At 42.6% G+C, this 18384-nt stretch overlaps 1 long non-coding RNA gene across 1 annotated transcript; it reads right to left on the bottom strand.

Moving 5' to 3' along the window:
* Positions 1 to 14751: 14751 nt before the first annotated feature.
* Positions 14752 to 15760, bottom strand: LOC120321417. The gene is made up of 2 exons (XR_005561024.2): positions 15530 to 15760; positions 14752 to 15457 (listed from the first exon to the last, which is right to left on the bottom strand). It is a non-coding gene; the product is annotated as an uncharacterized LOC120321417 (long non-coding RNA).
* Positions 15761 to 18384: the final 2624 nt, after the last annotated feature.

Raw genomic sequence — 18384 nt, forward strand, 5'->3', positions numbered from 1 at the left:
TAGATCGATATTAGAATTTTGTTTATCAGATTCTTGTTGCAAAGTCAATCTCTTTTTATTGAACTCCTCTGGCTTTGGAATTTTTACGATTGCCAATGGGTTTTTACTCACCACCATCGATACTCGACCCGAAACCCCAACAATGTTGCGGCATTCCAAGCCGTTGGTCATTCCCACACAGCAGAAATATTCCACAGCCAAAATGCAGAATCCGAAACAACGGCGGCGGATGATAATGAATGGGGCGAAGCCAAGCGAGAAACCAACAGAAATTAGCTACGACTTGTGAAAATCGCTACAAATGCACTTGCGGTTTGGCATTTACGAGCTTGACTTCGGCTTCAAAGGGCCGGGGATTCCGGATTCCAGCAACCCTCTTCGACCAAAAACCCCTGCACTGGATCCCCGAGCGTGTGTCCAAAGTTATTTCGCAACATTTCTGGCGGGGATCCAGGCGATATGACCACGTCTGGCTGCCATGTGCAAATGCAAAATGTATGCAAATGAATGGAAAAACCGCCTCAAAGCAAAAGCCGCCGACAAACCGCGCGGATGACGAGATGACGCCGTCGCCAAAAACCAAAAAAAAAAATACAATAAATACGTACGAAAAAAACGTAAGAAAATGCCAGTAACATCAACCAAAAAAAAATAAAAAAGGAAAAAGGGAAAAGAGCTGGCTGCAAAAAAGCGATGCGCATGCGTAACGAACAACTTTATAAAGTCGGGATCTGGTGGGATCTTCGGTTTTTTGCGAGGCTGCGGCGTGAGCGGCTTGTTAGCTGATTAGTTTTGGCTGCCGCCGCCTCTAACAAGTACTATACATTCCACATAACGCCGACCGCCAGATATCCCAGAGCCACAATCGCAGACCCTGCCTTTTGGCATTAATTAATAACATCCGGCGCCCCAATCGAATCACGGAGAGATTAAGGGCGCCCTTTGAAGAACCGAAGCCTGAATGCTCTTAAATAAATTTTGAGTGCGTCATGCGATTATTGAACTGCAACGGCAGCGTTTTTTTTAACAACAGAATGAATATAAATTAGTTCTAATCATACAGTGAGCCTATTTATAAACAAGCCTTTGCAAAAGATTTACTAATTTCGTAATTTACTCACCGTTAATCTGGAGTACGTGAGCACTTTAATGTTTTGCTATCATCATTAAGCAAAAAAAAACAAACAATTTTCAAATGCTTAAGTGCGTCAAACAGCTGCATCATACTTTTGCTGTATAAATTTACCCTGTTAACTTTATGATACTCAACTCAGATTGTGATTAGATTTAGCAAATATCGTTCAATCATCATAAACAAATTACGCTGAGAAAAGGGGGTGCGCTTCAAGTGGACTCTAAAGCAATTTCCAAAATACTGTACTTAATGACCGTGAGTTAGGTACTTTTAAACCTTTAAGAAAATACTTTCAGTCTTAAGATTTTAATAAACAATAGTAGGAATCGTTTGGCTCAATGGTAATACTTTTCCTACATAGGGCATTTTATAATATATGTTGGCCCTTTTCTTCATAAGATAACTAAATCAGTTTGTTTGTTTTTCGGGACCTGTTTAATTACCCGGCGCAGAGCGTCCAAAATCTCGATCCCGATGGCGAGTGGTGCCACACACATGGTGGTCCTCCATTCGGATACAGATACAGATTCGGATGCGGATGCCGCAGGAACAAACAGTTTATCGCTTGAATAACATAATTTCGCTTTTGCCGGCGACGCTGGCGATGAGTCTGCAACTGGAACACTGGGCCTCTGGTTTTTTTTAGTTTTCAGGCGGTCTGGATGGTTGGGAGGTCGAATGGCTCGATGGCTGGAAGGCTGGAAGGCCGGCCAACCGCAAATCTGCGACCAAAAATTGAGCAATTTGAAATTCAATCAGTAGCCAGGAGACGTCTACTCTCTACTCTCCACTCGCCGTGGATGCAGGCAAATTATAGTAATTGAGTGAGCGGCATCAGACTGCAACTGCCACAATGCGGCACATGAATGGGTGCAGGAGTGCACTGAGAGAAATTTGGGAGCTGGGAAAGAAGAGTAAAGTTGTCTTTATCTAGAAATGATCTAAAACAGATGTCGGATATACATATATCTATTATTTAAAATAATTGGTATATGGCATCATTTTCTATATTTAAATTAGATATCATAGATCATAACAATCCCTAAGAACAGTGGATAACATTATTGATAAGCTTAGTACGATTTTATATTTTCTATTATTATAGAGTGTTTTTCTATTTTCTTGGATTATGAAATCATGACAATTTCCATTACTTCTTAATTCATTTAAAATTCAAGCTTCCTCCGTCTTGCCAAGTTTTCTACGGTTATTGATTTCTCTCCGTGTAGTTTTGGGTCCTCACTTTCTGAGACCCTGTGGGGTCGTGACTGTTGGCGGTCGCCTCACACGAGGTCCAGACTCGGGAGTCGGGAGTCCGGAATGGAGGCAGGATCCCCATGCAGCTGGTCGAAATATGGAAATGAGCTGCGGCTCCAAGCGAAAGCGCACGTAAGTGACGGCCCACCGTGGTGGATGATGTACCATGTACCTGTGGAATCGACAGCGGTATCTGTTCCTCTGGCTGCACGCGATCTGGGATGCGGATCTGCAGAAGCCACTGCGATTTGAAACCCATGAGGCTGCATTATTTATGGCCATGGAGTGTCTTGTGGCTCTTATCGGCGTTGGGAAACACTTAGAAGTGGGTCAAGTTTATCGAGCGCCGTGTGGAAGGAGCACTTATCTATTACCGAATAGTGTTGGCTCAATTTTATGGCCGTGTTTATCGTCTATCAGCATTTCCCTATGATAATGATAATTCCGGCCTTGTGGCTGCGCGTGGCATCAAAGTAATTGCGGAATTTCCCCCGCTTGTAAATTGCTCCATTTGGTCGGAGTCGCGGCATTCCATATTCCATATTCCATTTCGCGTTTTACTCTGGGAAATTTTCGTAATCATTTTTCTCGTTTGTGGCTGGTTTTTATTTGGGTTATTCTGTCGGCTTTACTTTTATGCATATATTTTATTTATGCATGAAATTGTTAGTCTATTTGTCGAGTCTTGCCCTCCGTACGCATTTGTGGCGAATTTGTTGTTTTCGTTTTGCTAAAATAGCAAAGTCAATGGGAGTTTATTGCCCGAATGGAATTTTTTCGTGCAATGGACAATGGACAATGGCAATGAGGAAAACAAATTAAAATAAAATAAATAAACCTATTTAAAACCGAAATAATATATTTATATACATTTACTTAAAAATAGAAATTACCAAGTAAAGGCGTAATATATTTAGCAGCTCGTACTGGATCAGATTTTAATGAGAATCAAACTAAGTCAATGTTTATAAGGCGTAAAAATGATAGACATAAGTTCTGAGGAAATTAAAGAATATTTCTATTTATCAGCTACAACAACCTTAATTTCAAATTTCAATGTCAATGAACAACTATTTTTCTGTTGATAGCACAAAAGTGGAACTTCCTATGATGGATTCAATCGATCTTGCAGGTGGCATGACATCACAGTGACATCAATCGGTATCAGGAGCCTTGGACGTAGCATTCCAAAGACCTTGTATCTGATATGTGGTACCTCTTCCAGCCACCGACGTCATAAGCAATAACAATTAAGCAGGCCATTTACTGTTAAGCGAACCTCAGAGTTATCAACACCACTTCACACCCAGCAAAATGAATTGCCCAGAAAAGTGAAAAACAGAAAAATGCTTAATGGTTAATGGAAACTAAGGCAGCGCGCTGCATAGTTGGTAAGTTTATTCAAGCTTGTACATTTTGGGGCGTTCAAATTGACAACGTAAATTGCGAAAAACACAACGCAGAGCGGAAGAGGAGGGGGAGGGGGAGGGGAGAGATCCCCTTGAAGACCGGCGAACGTGCAGCGACTTCACACTTTCAAAGTAATTTTAACACATTTCAATTAAAAAGGGAAGAGGACCGCCGCCTTTTGCGTCCGCGGGACTTGTAAAATTTAATTAAAAACCCTTTAAGGATAACCGCACCGGCAGTGAGAGCACGTAACGCCCGGTTATTTGGTGTGGCAGCCTTAATTGAAGGTGCCCCCGATTCCCGATTCTCCATCTCCGATCCCTGATCACCGATCGTGGTGCTATCCAGCGATTTGGCAGTGGAAACGCTATTAAAAGGGGGCTGTCATAACCATCATAAGCAGACTCTTGGAACACCAGGACAGGAGTGTTATTGTTTTCGATTTACGACAACCATAAATCAATAGCTTAATTGATAACTTGACGCTATTTACGATGACACAAATTAGAATTTGTGCGGACAGTTTATGGCACGAAGTCAGTCGATGGTGAATGCTTGATGGTTGATGGTTGATGGTGGGGGTCGGAAAACTGGGAAACGGGTGTTAATAGAGCTGACTTTTCACAAGTGCCCCCACCGGTGCGGCATTGTGAGTGTCGAAATTTTTCCACACTCATGGAAGCTTTCCAGCTGCCCCATCTTTCATTCTTTCATCGGCGCCAGTCACGTTTTTCTCGAACAAAAAGCTACGGAAGATTTTCAGCGCACATCTCCATGGAACGTCATCATTATCAGCAGGGCGTTGCTAAGCAATCAACACACTCACACTGCTGTGTGCCATAAATGGGCCTTATCACGGATTCAACACCCAACACCCACCACCCACAACCCACCCGCCCCCCACCTTTGAACTGAAACCCGGGGGGAAAGTCGGCCGACGATCACGACGCGATCGCCTGCAACACGTGATACCGCTGAAGGTCGCGTGACAATAACGAAATAATATAAGTGATTTATGTACGGGCATCGGTGTGAGTTTGGCTATGGGTGAGTATGTATGGGTGTACGTACTCGGCCAGTCATCGCTTGATAATAATAGTGATAATGATAGACGGACGGACGGGCGATAAGGGGCCGTCGGGCGAAAACAAACTGGCACAACAGCAGCGAGGCTTTTTATAGGGACCAATCAGCGGCTCCAAGTTGCGAGCGGCGTGCGACGTGCGCGGCGGCGATAAGGCCCCCAATTCAGACCCCAAAAAAAGAAGACGGGGGCCCATCGAAAGTGCTGCGAATACTCTGACCTGGAAGGGGTCCTCCACTCGCAACTGGCCGCCAGATAGAGTCGCAGATGGAAATCGCCGCACTTTGATTTATTGCCTCGAGCACTTTTACCCCATCGCGATAGAGGCAATCTGGGAATGTGATTTCGAAAGTCTACAATCTCAGAAGAATGCTAGGATGAAGTATTTGACGTACATATACGGAGGTTTTTCCCAAGAATATTCTCGATGCCTTTGGTTTTTAACTTTATTCAGATATAAATCACTATATAGTAGGTTTATTCCAAATAAGTTAAAACATTTGATATCGCAATGAAATTACTAAATTTATTAACAGATAAGTACATCTGATATATTGCTTGATACTTGGAAGTATTATATACTTATATATATATCTTATAAATTATTGGCCATAAAAGATGTCGTAATGCATTTAATTGCTCCTTTTTCTACTTTATTTATTTATGATTTATGTGACAGATAGAGCATTGAGCTATAGAACTTAGAATGGCTTTAGATAATGGTGTTATTGTTTTTGACTTGAGCACTTTTACAACTAGGAAAGTTTTGCAGTAAGAGTATTTTAGCATCGTGTTATCAATAGCAAAACGAAATTCGTTTCATTTGTTGTGCGAAATGAACACAAGCAACACAAGCGATCCAACGAAACAAACAAACAAATAAAATTTGAAATGCCATGGAAATTTCCCCAAAAAGCAAAAAAGAATATTGCCCAATGGATGTTTTCGGTGATGATTCTTTGGAAATCATATGCCATTTCCATAGATGCGGATGCAGAGATGTGTGTTGCGTTGTCGACTATTCAGATTTTAGATTCTGGAAAGTACCATATGTATACATTATCCAGGTGCTTACGATGTCACGGCTTTCGTGGCTCCATCGACCAATCCGATAGATCCGATCGATCCGACAGATACGATAGCTACGACATTCCTCCAGCTACCGTTGAAAAGTCGTGAAGTTCGAACCAGTTTCGGATGATCGGACTGTCACAGATGTTGTTGCTGCCATTTGGTATTCGGTACTCGGTACTCGGTATCGGTATCGGCATCTGTATTTGTTTCTATAATACCATTGACGTCAAACGGACTGGAATGGACCATCAAAACAATTAATATGGAATTAGAAAAGTCTCGCGACGTTGTCCCCACATCTGGCACCAAGTCGGGCTTAGGCTGATCTATGCTAATTCCCCGCCCGGGCGGCCATACAATATTTATAAGGCGAAGATGCTGAATATGCTTCCTCCCTAAAACTACATAACTCAGTCGGGTTTTTATAAATATTCATTGGATATAAAATACTCGTTGCTGTGGCGCTTCGAAAATTATTTAAAAGCCTTCTTGGGAATATTCCTAGTATTTGCGATGTTGATTCAGACATTACTGGCCTACATTTTATTTGGCGGAAGTTGGATTTCTATCGGAAAAAGCATGATTAAAAAACAGTACATAGATTAAAAGGGGGTTCCTACATATAACCGAGATTTTCCACAAGTCATCGTTAGTAAGCCAAAAATCCCAAGCCTTTAGCGTCTATGTTCATTCACTTCAGCAAAATACAAGTTATTTCTATGCAAATAAAAAACCACAAAATATTTGTTCTCATATACAAGAGCCCAAAGCCACATATATTCGATAACTTAACAACTTCAAGCGAAACCCATAAATTCAATTCATCAACTCCACCCAAAAGCAAGCCAAAACTCTGCCCCAAAAGTGATTCTCAAATAAAATCGAGGATATATGAGTATGTGTGGATGTCTGGCACATATTGAAATGCGGCAGCGAGAACCAGTTGGGAAATTAGACATCAAAAGGTTCTGGTTTATGGGGAATGTCGCGTGAAAAGAAATACATTTATGCAAAAAATCTGGGTAAAGAAATATTTGCGAAAAATACAAATAACCATTGAGGCCAACAAAAGGGGTGAATTATTTGAAACTTGTTTGGCTGACGCGGCCTTTTATTAATAATCTTAATGAATGTTAAACACTTTTATCACAGCAAATGAAACGGTGAACGAGGCAGGGGGCGTGGCGGTGGTGAAGGGGCGGCGTACAGCACGCGTCATTATCAAATGCCTTGTGATTACTGCTGGCGCTACAGTTTTTTCTCTTTTCGCCGCACTTGCGTCAGTGGAAGTTTAAGGTTTAAGGTAAATATATATTCTGATACTATATAATATGTAGTGCCCGCTCATATATATTTAATTTCCTAGACGCTTTGCTTGACTTCCATTGAATTTCAGTTTGCACCCTTCATATCGGTCGATCTGTCAATATTTGCAAGTCACTTTCTTGTTTGTTTTGTTAAAAAAGAAAAAAAAAAGGAGAAGGGGCATTAAAACAAATATTTCTGGAGATACAGATCCACTGGCTTGTTCAAGAGTCGTTGACGCTCGTCGACGCGACTCGTCGCACTGAACTCGGTGCGAAAAGCAAAACGCTGTCAATATTTGCACTCGGGCACTGGGTGTGACATTACTCATACGCACCGTTGGCACGGTCGGTCGCATTAGAACCTCCAACCTCCAGCCTGCAACCGGCAACAGGCAACCGGCTAATTAGCTGCCATTTCCGACTGCACAAACAGTAGGGCAGGCCAAACAAATATGGATACGTAGTCGTATTCCTATTTGTTTGCCCACTGATTGCCACGATCGGTAGTTTGAAAGTAGTTCGCACCTGCCACGCATCCCAGGGCCCCTTTTGCATTTACATGGAAATCAAGGCTGTACGGATATTTACATAAATTGCCATTGCCCAGCAGCCCAGCCAGCGGATGAGTTGGCCTCAGTTAAAGTCTGGGGATCTCATCTCATCTGGGTGCCGCCCTGCGATCCAAACCGAACCGATCCCGATCCCGATCCTCTGTCCCTGCCTTGTGTATTGAGTTGTTATGGCCAACGCCTTTGTTTGCCCTGCACCATCTTGGCCCTTGTTTTCGTTTTTTCATTGTTGTTGTCGACGTCGTGTGCGGCGGCTCCTGTTGTTGTTTTTGGCCAGAAAGAGCCGGTTGGGCCCAAATAAACACCGAGTCCAGCAACTTACTCCACTCCACTCCAAAGGCGACCCTGGGCTGCATGCTGGTGTTTTGAGTCATAAATTGCTATTACCATGCAGTTTATATTTTATATTAGCACTACTAAAAATAAATGCATTTTAAAATGAAACACTTTCGGACTTGTAATGTTATGAGACTGCATAAATCCAGCGCTTTAACTAAGGAAATCTATTAGACAAACATTAAAACTATGCAGAATAAAATCATTATATTATTATTATAACTTCTGATTATATATAACTTCAAACTGCAAATAGCAGTTAGCATTCTTTACCATATATTTCTTACCACAAACTGATAGTTTCACTTGTTTGGACCACTGTGACATCCACCGCCATTGCTGCCGTCCAGAGGGCCTGGTCCTTTGTGTGGATCGCAGACGACCGGTGGAGAAAATTGTTCAATTACACAGAGGCTCTCGATCTCGTCGAGACAAGGGCTACTTGGGTAGTCGGAGACCGGCGACGACTGCGATTTGCATTTGCAGCGAATCGAAGCCGAAGCACCGGGATGTCGAGATACAAGATGCAAGATGCAAGTTGCAAGAATGGGATGCACTGGAGGAGCGAACCCTTTGCATCTCATAATTGCATGCGACTTGATGCACGTTAAGCAAGTTAACACCCAAGTGCAGCAGCTGCTGCGACTTTAATTAGTTTTGCAGCCCGTGAGTGGGAAAGGGATGGCCTGCGAGCGGGATAGAGTCATTTTTGAATAATGGCCGCTGCTGCAATGCATTAAATTGTCCATCGATTATGCGGCCCCATCCAAAAAAAAAAACCTGCTGGATGCCGCATCAAGAAAATGGCCACCAGGCGAGCTCAAACTTTCCACCACTCAAAGATAAGACTTGGCAATACCCCTTGACAAGCACTACGAGTAGTAGTAGTAGATAGTAGACACGATGCCAGTTGGCCATATAGTTTTACCCCATGGTTACTGCGTCAATCAATTAACAGATAGTAAAAGCCATGCACGTCGCAGGCGATCGTTTAAGTGGCTTAGGTAAGGGTATGGTTTACATGGCAACAGTCGATCGATCGATCGCCAGTTTGATTGCTCTATGTGCACGGCAAAAACAATTGGCTCCAGTGCTATACGTCTTATTGAAAAGATTCTAATTCAAAATAAACTACAAATAGATAGATATTTTTAAGGAATTTAAAATACAAATTTTCTTAAATTCGATCACTAGCAACTACTTTCTTCTACGACTCAAGATGCTGTTTCTTGGGGTATTTTTCTTAACAAATCCTAGATTTAAAATGATTATTATTGTATAGGTAGGCATATTATTTCCCCCAGTGTGGATACTCCAATCGATCGATCCGCGGAGCGATCGTGCCAGCCTTGCACGGCTAATATTGACTGCGACTGTCTAATTGGGGCGCTTGGAGCATTGGAACCCGGGCCCAGACGACTGTGGCTACGTGATTGTGTGTCTGTGTCACACGACCAGCCCCACCTCGCGATCCCCACCCCACCGCAGTTACAGCGCCCCACCGACGACCTCCACACACCGCAAACACCACAAACACCGCGAACACCGCCCAGCTGCCACCCTACCAGCGTCAGGCGGTGATAAGAAAATCCACTTGACACAACTCGCGGCGAGCACAACAAAATAATTATTGATAAAAGCGGCTCTACGACACATATGTATGTATATGTGTTTATATGTGTGCATGGATGTTGCACAGGCAAACAGCACATATGTACATACATATGTATGTAGGTTTACCCAGGGCGAAAATAAGAAAATAACAAAAAACTACAACGATTCATGGAAAATTTTTCAACAACTCGCAGTTCATTGCTTTCCCCCCGATGGGCGGTGGGTGGTGGGTGGTGGGTGTTGGTTATACGGTATACGGCATACTGTCGGTGTAAAAATAGCACTATTTAGCAGAGAGTAGAGTCCGCATTCGTCATGGCACACGCAAAAAGTCATGCCCCTGCCAGCTACCTAGATATAATCTATTTACGTGTACGCCACCTATCTCTGCATACAGTCGTATGTACGTACGTCCGATAAGGACGGCTGACGTCCCCCTACATTTCGAAAAAAAATATGATATATGTATGTATGTATATATAGCAAATATAGCCGTGGCGAGCACGGGTTTTGGATCTCATGATAAGATGGCGGCAAGGGGCAAAAACCTGCGACGGCGGAACAGTCACGCTCCTTGTGATAAGAACTTCGGGGGGACTTGGTCAATTTCCCAAGTGTTATTGACTCGCTGCCGCGGATTGGCCCGGCACTCAAGTAGGCTCGACTGCCAAAGATAAACAACCGTTTGGAGGTGGGCGGGAGTGGGGTAGGGGTTGGGGGTGGAGTGTCAATAGGGTGACCAACGGGGTCTGCAGAAGTCATAGACTGGAACGATATGGAAAGACCCTGATAAGAACCTTGAAATATCTAGAAACTAAATAATACTTCGTCGTCAGCTCAGAACGCTGTCGTCTTTGTAGAACTAAATTAAATAAATAAAAGTGGGTGTTTTTCTTATTTTAAAATAAGAAATCTGCCAAGGACAGAAACTTAGGACATACATATTATATTTATAAAAAATATAAGCTACACTTGTGCAAGGTGCGACTTAAATATATTAAAGTTTGATTTAAAGTAGCTTCTGTTATAGTACAGTAAAGGCATTTCCGCTTTTAAAGCACATGCAATTTTACTTTGACCCCTGATTATTATAACTTAATTCCTGATGTACGATAACAGCCAGAACCCTGAACAAACTGATTAAACCTTCCGCAACGACCTCAATAACACTTCTTTAACTGATCGCTGCACTGAGCAAAAAAGCGCCTTTGTGTGCCGCAAGTCACGTGGTGGTTCACATGGTTTTGCCTCAAATTGCCGCCGCAACTGTGATACGCCATATGAAATAGATGAATATGTCGGTTGTTGGTTGTTGGTTGTCGGTTGAGATACTACCCCCCATATCGGTAATACTGCGGCAGCCGAGTAGACCCAAAGACCCAGATAGCCAAAGGCCCTCAGAACACAAGTGTGCCAAAGTCCGGCGCAGAAGTAAGTGTAGTGTATTGTCTGCCATAAATTCGAGTGAAACAAACAGAAAGTCGGCACTCGGCGGAAAGCTGATTACACAGACGGCACTCGAGGAGTCCAGGAGTCACACTAAATGAATATTAATAATCCGCTAGCTACTAAAAATAAACCATCAATCATGAGGGCATTCGACCAGCGGGCGATTTAATCTAATCGCATCTAATGTGGCGTCTAAGTAAACAACTCGAGTATTCGAACGCTAATTAGGCTGTCGAATGTCATAAAGCCAAGAGGCACCGACTCGAGCCAAGGGGCTTATGATGTGTCCATTTCTGTGGTCGTGCTCGACCCCAGAGCACCCATTCCAAAAGCCAAAAGCTAAGGCTCCCCAGCTGCAAGAGCTCGGCCACTCAGCGCGCTTATCAACACAATTGAGCCAGTTGACCTCGACCATTCCAATTCCCCCCGGGTGGCGATCGATGATAAGTCGAGTTGAGTCGAGCCGAGGCAGTTCCGCCTTCTGTAAGAACCCCTCGAATTGGTGCTGGAACCCTTGGCATCTGGTCATCAGGAAGTCGTTCGCCACAGACGGTGACAAATCTCGAGTGGCGGCGAGTGCTATGTCAAGTGGCGGGTTCCGAGAACTCAAGCCCACTGATTAGTCAGTTGGCTAGCGAAACCAGTCGGTTGGCGGTGAGATCGAGTCCGAGATCGAGATCGAGATCCAAAGATCAACGCCAGCCACTATAGTGGCTTCCAGCGAAATGCTGATTGATTCCTGCTAAACGGAAGTGCTTTACCCCTACTTTCTGCCAGTGTACCTCCCCTTCTTCAAGCAGCGGTCTGTCTTGGATTTTTGGAACCCCGAGTCGGGCGCTTGACCTTTGGCCAAAATGAAATGAAGGCATGTCTGGCACGAGTGGCAGCGAAGCTTTGCGCTAATGATGATTACCATAACGAATTCAGAGCTCGACTGATCAAATGACTGAGTGACCAAGCGACTGGTTGACTAAATGACTGTATGACTAAATGACTGAATGACTGAATGACCGACTGACTCTGATCGATCGACGTTGTTTTATTTCGACGGCACGAGCTGCCAGCACGAGCAGCACGCTCAATTGGGGCTGTGGCTCGTGTTGCTGATTGCCGGCGGAGCGATCAGCCACCGATCACCGACCGCTGACCGCCCCTGCACCACCCCCCCCCCCCTAGGTCCGGACGCCCCGCCTCCAAAAACACAGCCCCCTGATAATCATCTCGTGCGTCAGCAAAGCCCGAGCACTTTAGACTCGGAGCCGATACTGCCAAAGCCCATGAAATGTCTGTGTGATGCCGTGGCTTGGCGTGCTCCCAAGTTCAGAAACACCGCCATCCTCCTCCAACAGTCCAGCAATTCGATCGGCCTATTGACCATTCACTAAGCTGCAAATTAACACTGGCATTTTTATAGATTTGAACTTTCTAATTACCACACTACGCGCACTTCCTTGGGTGGGCCGATGGGTTTTGTTTTCGAGCAAGCGAACTTCGACCAATTAATTCCGCGCTATTCATCGAGTTTTAATGTATGCAGCAAGAGGCCTAAATTAATTTCGGGAAATACTTAAGCAACTCATTAATGGAAAATTCACGTTCTCATTCATATTTATGCTCACATTCACATGGATGAACTGGAGCAGAGAGATACAAGAACTACCAACAATTAATGATAGTAAAGTAGTAAAGAAGTTTGGTTTGAATTACCCTAAAGCGTAACATTTGTTAACAATATATGTAGAAAATATTAATTTTAATAACACTTTTAACTTGAACTAGAAAACTGACTTACTGAATATAAGTAACTTTAATTAAAAGGGAAATTTGTTTAATTAAATTTAATTTATACCATTTACCTGTTTTAAAACTGCGGTCAACAACGATTTGTTCAACAGAAAATACATATTATGCTAATAAATTATAATTGCCATAAATTGATAAATACATCAATGAATTGGAATTTATAATTCTGCCTTAGCGTTATATTTAAAACCAGATAAGAGCGACCGATTACGAATATCTATTGTTTTTCTCAAATAATAATTCTATACTTTGTATAGGAAAAGTTTTCATAAAATTAGGATAATGTGTCAAGTACATTTAGGCAGTAATTTTAGTCAGCGATAATTCAATTAATCCCCAAGTACATTTGAGAATTATTTGCTGTTTGCTGAAGCTATCGCCGCCGTTTGGCAGTGGCAACTCGTGATAATTTGTGCACCGCCCGGTGGCTTCGGATTCAAATTGGAAACGCCATCATGCTCCATTAACCCGCAGGTGCCCATCCCCCCCCAAAAAAAAAAATAGCGATTGGGGGGCGATTGATTGATTGTGGCGACTTGGAGGGGGGGAGGCAATGGGCGGCAGGCGGTGGGTTGGCGTGCGAAGCGCTTTCGCGATCAATTGCACGTCGCTCGCTTAAAAGCGCTCGGCACTCTAGCGCCGACTCGCTCGCACCCGATTGGCCCCCATTTACCTTTCGCCGCTGACGCCGGCAGCGGCACGTGCCGCACAATCTTGGCGCGGTTCCATTGCTCCCGCTCGCCCCCTAGCCCCCCCCTTCCGCCACCTAGCTCATCCCCTTCGCGAGCGGAGCGGAGCGGTCTCCGTTTCCGTCGCCGCGTTGTTTGTTGTTTGCTCATGAGCTTTTGTTATTTTTCCACCCGCTGTTGTCGCCATGCCAGATCTTCTCCGGCCTATATATACATATATAATTTTATATATATATGCATATATTCCCGATTCCCGGCGCTATCTCAACTTTTAGTAGCCCACTGGATAACTGTCTTTCGGACTTATCAGCGATGAGAGTAAAACCACTCAGTTTTATTTTGGAAATATTATGTTCTTTTTACAGATGAAAAATATTTCTAAAATACAAAAATTAGTGTCAAATAATAATAAATAAGTTTTAAAAGCTATCCACATGTGTAGATGGGTTCTGTTTATATATATGTAAATTTGTGATATTTATATATATTTTAATTATTATTTTAAAGAGTAGTATAAATATTCTATAATATTGGTTTAATTACCACGACATTTTCTAACAATTTATGGCATACATATTTTATTTATTAAGTGATACTACCATTAACTAGTATTATTATTATCTGATCACTGAGCATCACTAATCTGATTCCATGAAGCTGGCGCGTGTCGAGAGCAGCATGATACTCTATATATTTTGGCTCACCTTACTGGGTCACAGCGTTAAGCAATTTTCCCCCAACAAATTTCACTTTTTCAGCATAAGTATTTTCTTTTTATTCGCTGCCCTTTCTTTTCGGCTCGCTTGCGTAATTGGCGAGTTAAGTGACCCCATTACGTTACGTAAGCATTGCACTGACTTTGGATCGAAATTCCGACTCAGTTGACATTGTGCAGTTTCGATTTTCCTTTATTTGTTGTGACTTGAGAACTCATCGATCTGCAATTAAAGGGAAGCAGACACCCTACACTTGGCTTAAAAAAAGAAAATAAAAACATAAATTTTAAGCTTTATGACTGATATTATTGTAGCATTATTATTGGCTTAGATGTCTTTGTTTTGCGTAGATCAAATTTTATAATCAAAATTCTTCGAAAGTATTCATTAAATAATCATGTCATGGAAATATTTATATTTTATTTTTAACTTTCACTTAACTACTATGAACACTGTCAATTTGCATTAATATTCTATTACAGAACAAGCTGATGTAATAAAAATTAGACTTATCGCAACAGTCATAGTGGTTATTCCATTTTAATTGCTATTATACAATAGCTTTCGTAATACAATTAAGACAATTATCAATTGCCAAGTAATTAAAACACGTAATTTTAAATCAACGGCTAAGTGCGCTTCTATTTAAAATTTAAATGATTTAACGCCCAAATAAATGCCCTTTTGTGCCAAGGAAATTCGCAGGTAAGTGCTTGAAAATTCGTCATAATACGGTTATCCCCAACTGAAAACGCCTCTTCAGGTTTCACGAGCTCTTAAGCGAATTCGGTTCAATAATACCATTACGTAAAACCATGGTAAAAAACAAAGTGTGACGTTTACACGTGCCCATTTAAGCCGAAAAAAATGCGGGCCAGAAGGAACTCGAGAGGCTTCTTACGCAACATTCTGCATTTTGACAATAAACAACAAAGAAAAATGCAAAAAAAAATTGTTGATACTGAAGATTTTGTGGCGACACGCAGATCATACATAGCACGCGTTTGCGAAACTCTGAAAAGAGGTAAATAAAGACGCTCGAAGTTGTGGACTTTTGGCAGTGAGCGTAAACTGAGCCATAATTACCAAAACGTGCCACGATTAGCTGCTCACTAACTGACTTCTTCCAAGAATTCGACTGTTTGGAATCCAGGCGCGTTTCGTTCTCCGCTAATCGAGCTTTAGTTGGCCCAATCAATCACTCTATAAGTACACAGAACAAAGTATCTCAAATGATGGTCAATTAGGTATCAGTATCTTGATAAATGCCAAGAGTGCTTTAAGTGAGCAAAAAACTAGAATTGGTTTTATAAAGTCATATCTTTTACCATCTTACTAATAAAAGAATTTTAACCTGATGATTGTAACCATTATTAATATTTAAGAATATTTTAGGAATATATTAATACTTTTATGTGCACAAATGCAGTGGTCATGAGCTTCAATGAGCTGATAAAGCGGAACACACACGCGTTACACTATTTACATGCGTATGATTTATGGGGCGTTTTATCTGCTCGTGCAGCTACTTCAGCTATGTAATTCTGTGGGGGAAAACCAGCACGACTCGACTCCCCAGCGGGCTGGTGGCCATATCCACTCCTGATCCCATTCCGGCCCCCATTCCAGCCCCCATTCCGATCCCCAATGGCAGTGACACCTGTTTGGCAGTTGGCGGGTCGCCTGCATTATCATATTCGAGTATCGCACGGTGGCGGCGTTTCTAACATCAATCAAACGCCCACACTCACAGTTAGGTACTGTGCGATTCCACGGAGCTAATTGACAAAGCGTCAGCTGCAAATTAAGTGTCGGAAAATGGCAATTACAGTAGATATTATTCCTCAAAAAAGGTTTTTATATGCAGCTATTATAAAGGTATACATAAAATTTAGTTATTCTCTGTGAGTATAACCATCCTTGCCTATTCAAGGATAATATTCAATAATTTTTGTAAATTATATTATTAGTGACTTAAAACTCTGCAGAATAAAACATAAGATATATAACATTTAAGTTACTAACAGCTGACTAAGCTTTTGGTCCATAATATGATGTTCTATAAGCTGGAAAAAGTACATACTTATATTGTATAAATAAACAAAAATTCCCCGGTGACCTTAAAAAATCTATAAATTAGCCATAGAAATAGAAGTCCAGATCTGATCAAATTTGTTAATTCAATGCAAATCTGACCTAGGAAACTGTTCTTACTAGACAAGAATGTCGCCCATTATCCATACATATATCCACATGTCAGCAGACTACAGTAGACTATATACGGAGTGTGCTGGGAATGTCGCCGCGAATTCCACGAAGTGGAATACAATCGAATGGAATAAAAAATAGATGGAAAAAATACAATAAACCACAATGAAGCGTGTGAATTCAGCTGCAGTCGCGTGGACTATGACAGGCTTATGACAAAAGCGCGGCGCGTGTGGCTCAAAGTGGCTCAGAGTTGTTCGGCGGTTCAGTGGCTCAGTGGCTCAGTTGCTCAGTTGCTCGGTGGCTCGGTTGTTCGGTTGCTTAGAGTGGCTTAGAGTGGGGCCCGTCTGTGGAACACTTGCCCCACTCCCCTGTCGGTGATCCACCGAGTCGAGCATAGCCAGCACTTGGAGTCTCCAACGGCATCTTCGACTGGTTTTGTCTCAGGCGCTGTTTGCTTTATTTTCCAACCTTTATTTATGATTATTTTTAACTCTTAGTTTTTGTTTTTGCATTTGGCTACGACTTTGGCTTTGGCTTTGGCCAACACACGCTTGTTGGCTAATTTTTCTTGTGGCTTGCTTTCTTTTTTGCGGCGGGGGAATTCCAGAAACGTTCGCGATGCGGTCTGGTCCCCCCTTTTTTATTTTTTTTTAACCTCTTGGTGGTTAACATTTTAATGCCAAACAGCCAGACAAGCGACGACGGATGGCACAGACTCGACACGCTGCAAATTCTAATTAATGACAGTTTTAGACATTTTTGCGCTAGACGGCGCCAAAGACAAAGCGAACATAAATAAACCAAAAAAAAAAGATAACTATAAAAAAAAACTAAGCCCGACTCGAATGAGCAGCATCTAAAAAATATCGATTTTGAGTGTGTGAGGTGTCTGTGTAGTTTTGAGACCCCAGGGCATGTCTGGCCGAAAATCTGTTGAAAGAAGCAACGGATCGTATCGGATCGGATGATCGTGTTATATAAAGAAGGGTTTTTCTAATGCTTAAGAAGAACTAATGATCGATGTGTGGACTCAGCTCAGCCTGTGTGGCTAAATATTGAAAGTTGAGCGATGTTTTAATTTTGTATCTTCCAAATCCATCAAAAACAAATCACTTAAGTCACTTGAAGTTTGTCGTTGCTGAAATGATATAGATGCTGTATACATATACACAAAAGGCAGCTGTTACTAGGGAATATATTCTATTTTACATGATTTCATCAATGATCTAGGCAAAAGGCTTTGGGAAAATAACACCATAAAGGCAGCCTAGTTCCGTGTTGTAATCGAATCGTAATCCAAGTGACTTCCGCCATGCATTCATGGCATTGCTCAGTGGTATTCCGAGATTCCCAGAAAGCCAAACAAGTCGTCCGACATCCTGTAATCTGTGATCCGCAAGACTGCCAGTCATCGAATTAAATCTAATGGGAGTCACTGGCAACTGATGACTCACAATCCACAACTGACTTGGACTTTATGGACTTTCTGGGTGGGTGGCGTGTGGGAGCGTCGGGAGGTGGGCCATGCGATCCGACAAGGTCGTTGCGTCAGCGTTCCACGATGACGTCGGTGCGCGTACTTTGCTCCGCCGCCGGCTGATTGCATGTGGCCGCCGTCGGAGTCTCGGCCTCTGTCTGTGACAGGTTCTCAATCTGCTTGCCATTCCAGCGCTTTCGACGGGTAACCACATACACCAGATACACCGCTCGCCCGGCTGATAAGCTGTTTA

The sequence above is a fragment of the Drosophila yakuba genome, chromosome 3L, assembly GCF_016746365.2.
Source record: "Drosophila yakuba strain Tai18E2 chromosome 3L, Prin_Dyak_Tai18E2_2.1, whole genome shotgun sequence".
Taxonomy (NCBI): domain Eukaryota; kingdom Metazoa; phylum Arthropoda; class Insecta; order Diptera; family Drosophilidae; genus Drosophila; species Drosophila yakuba.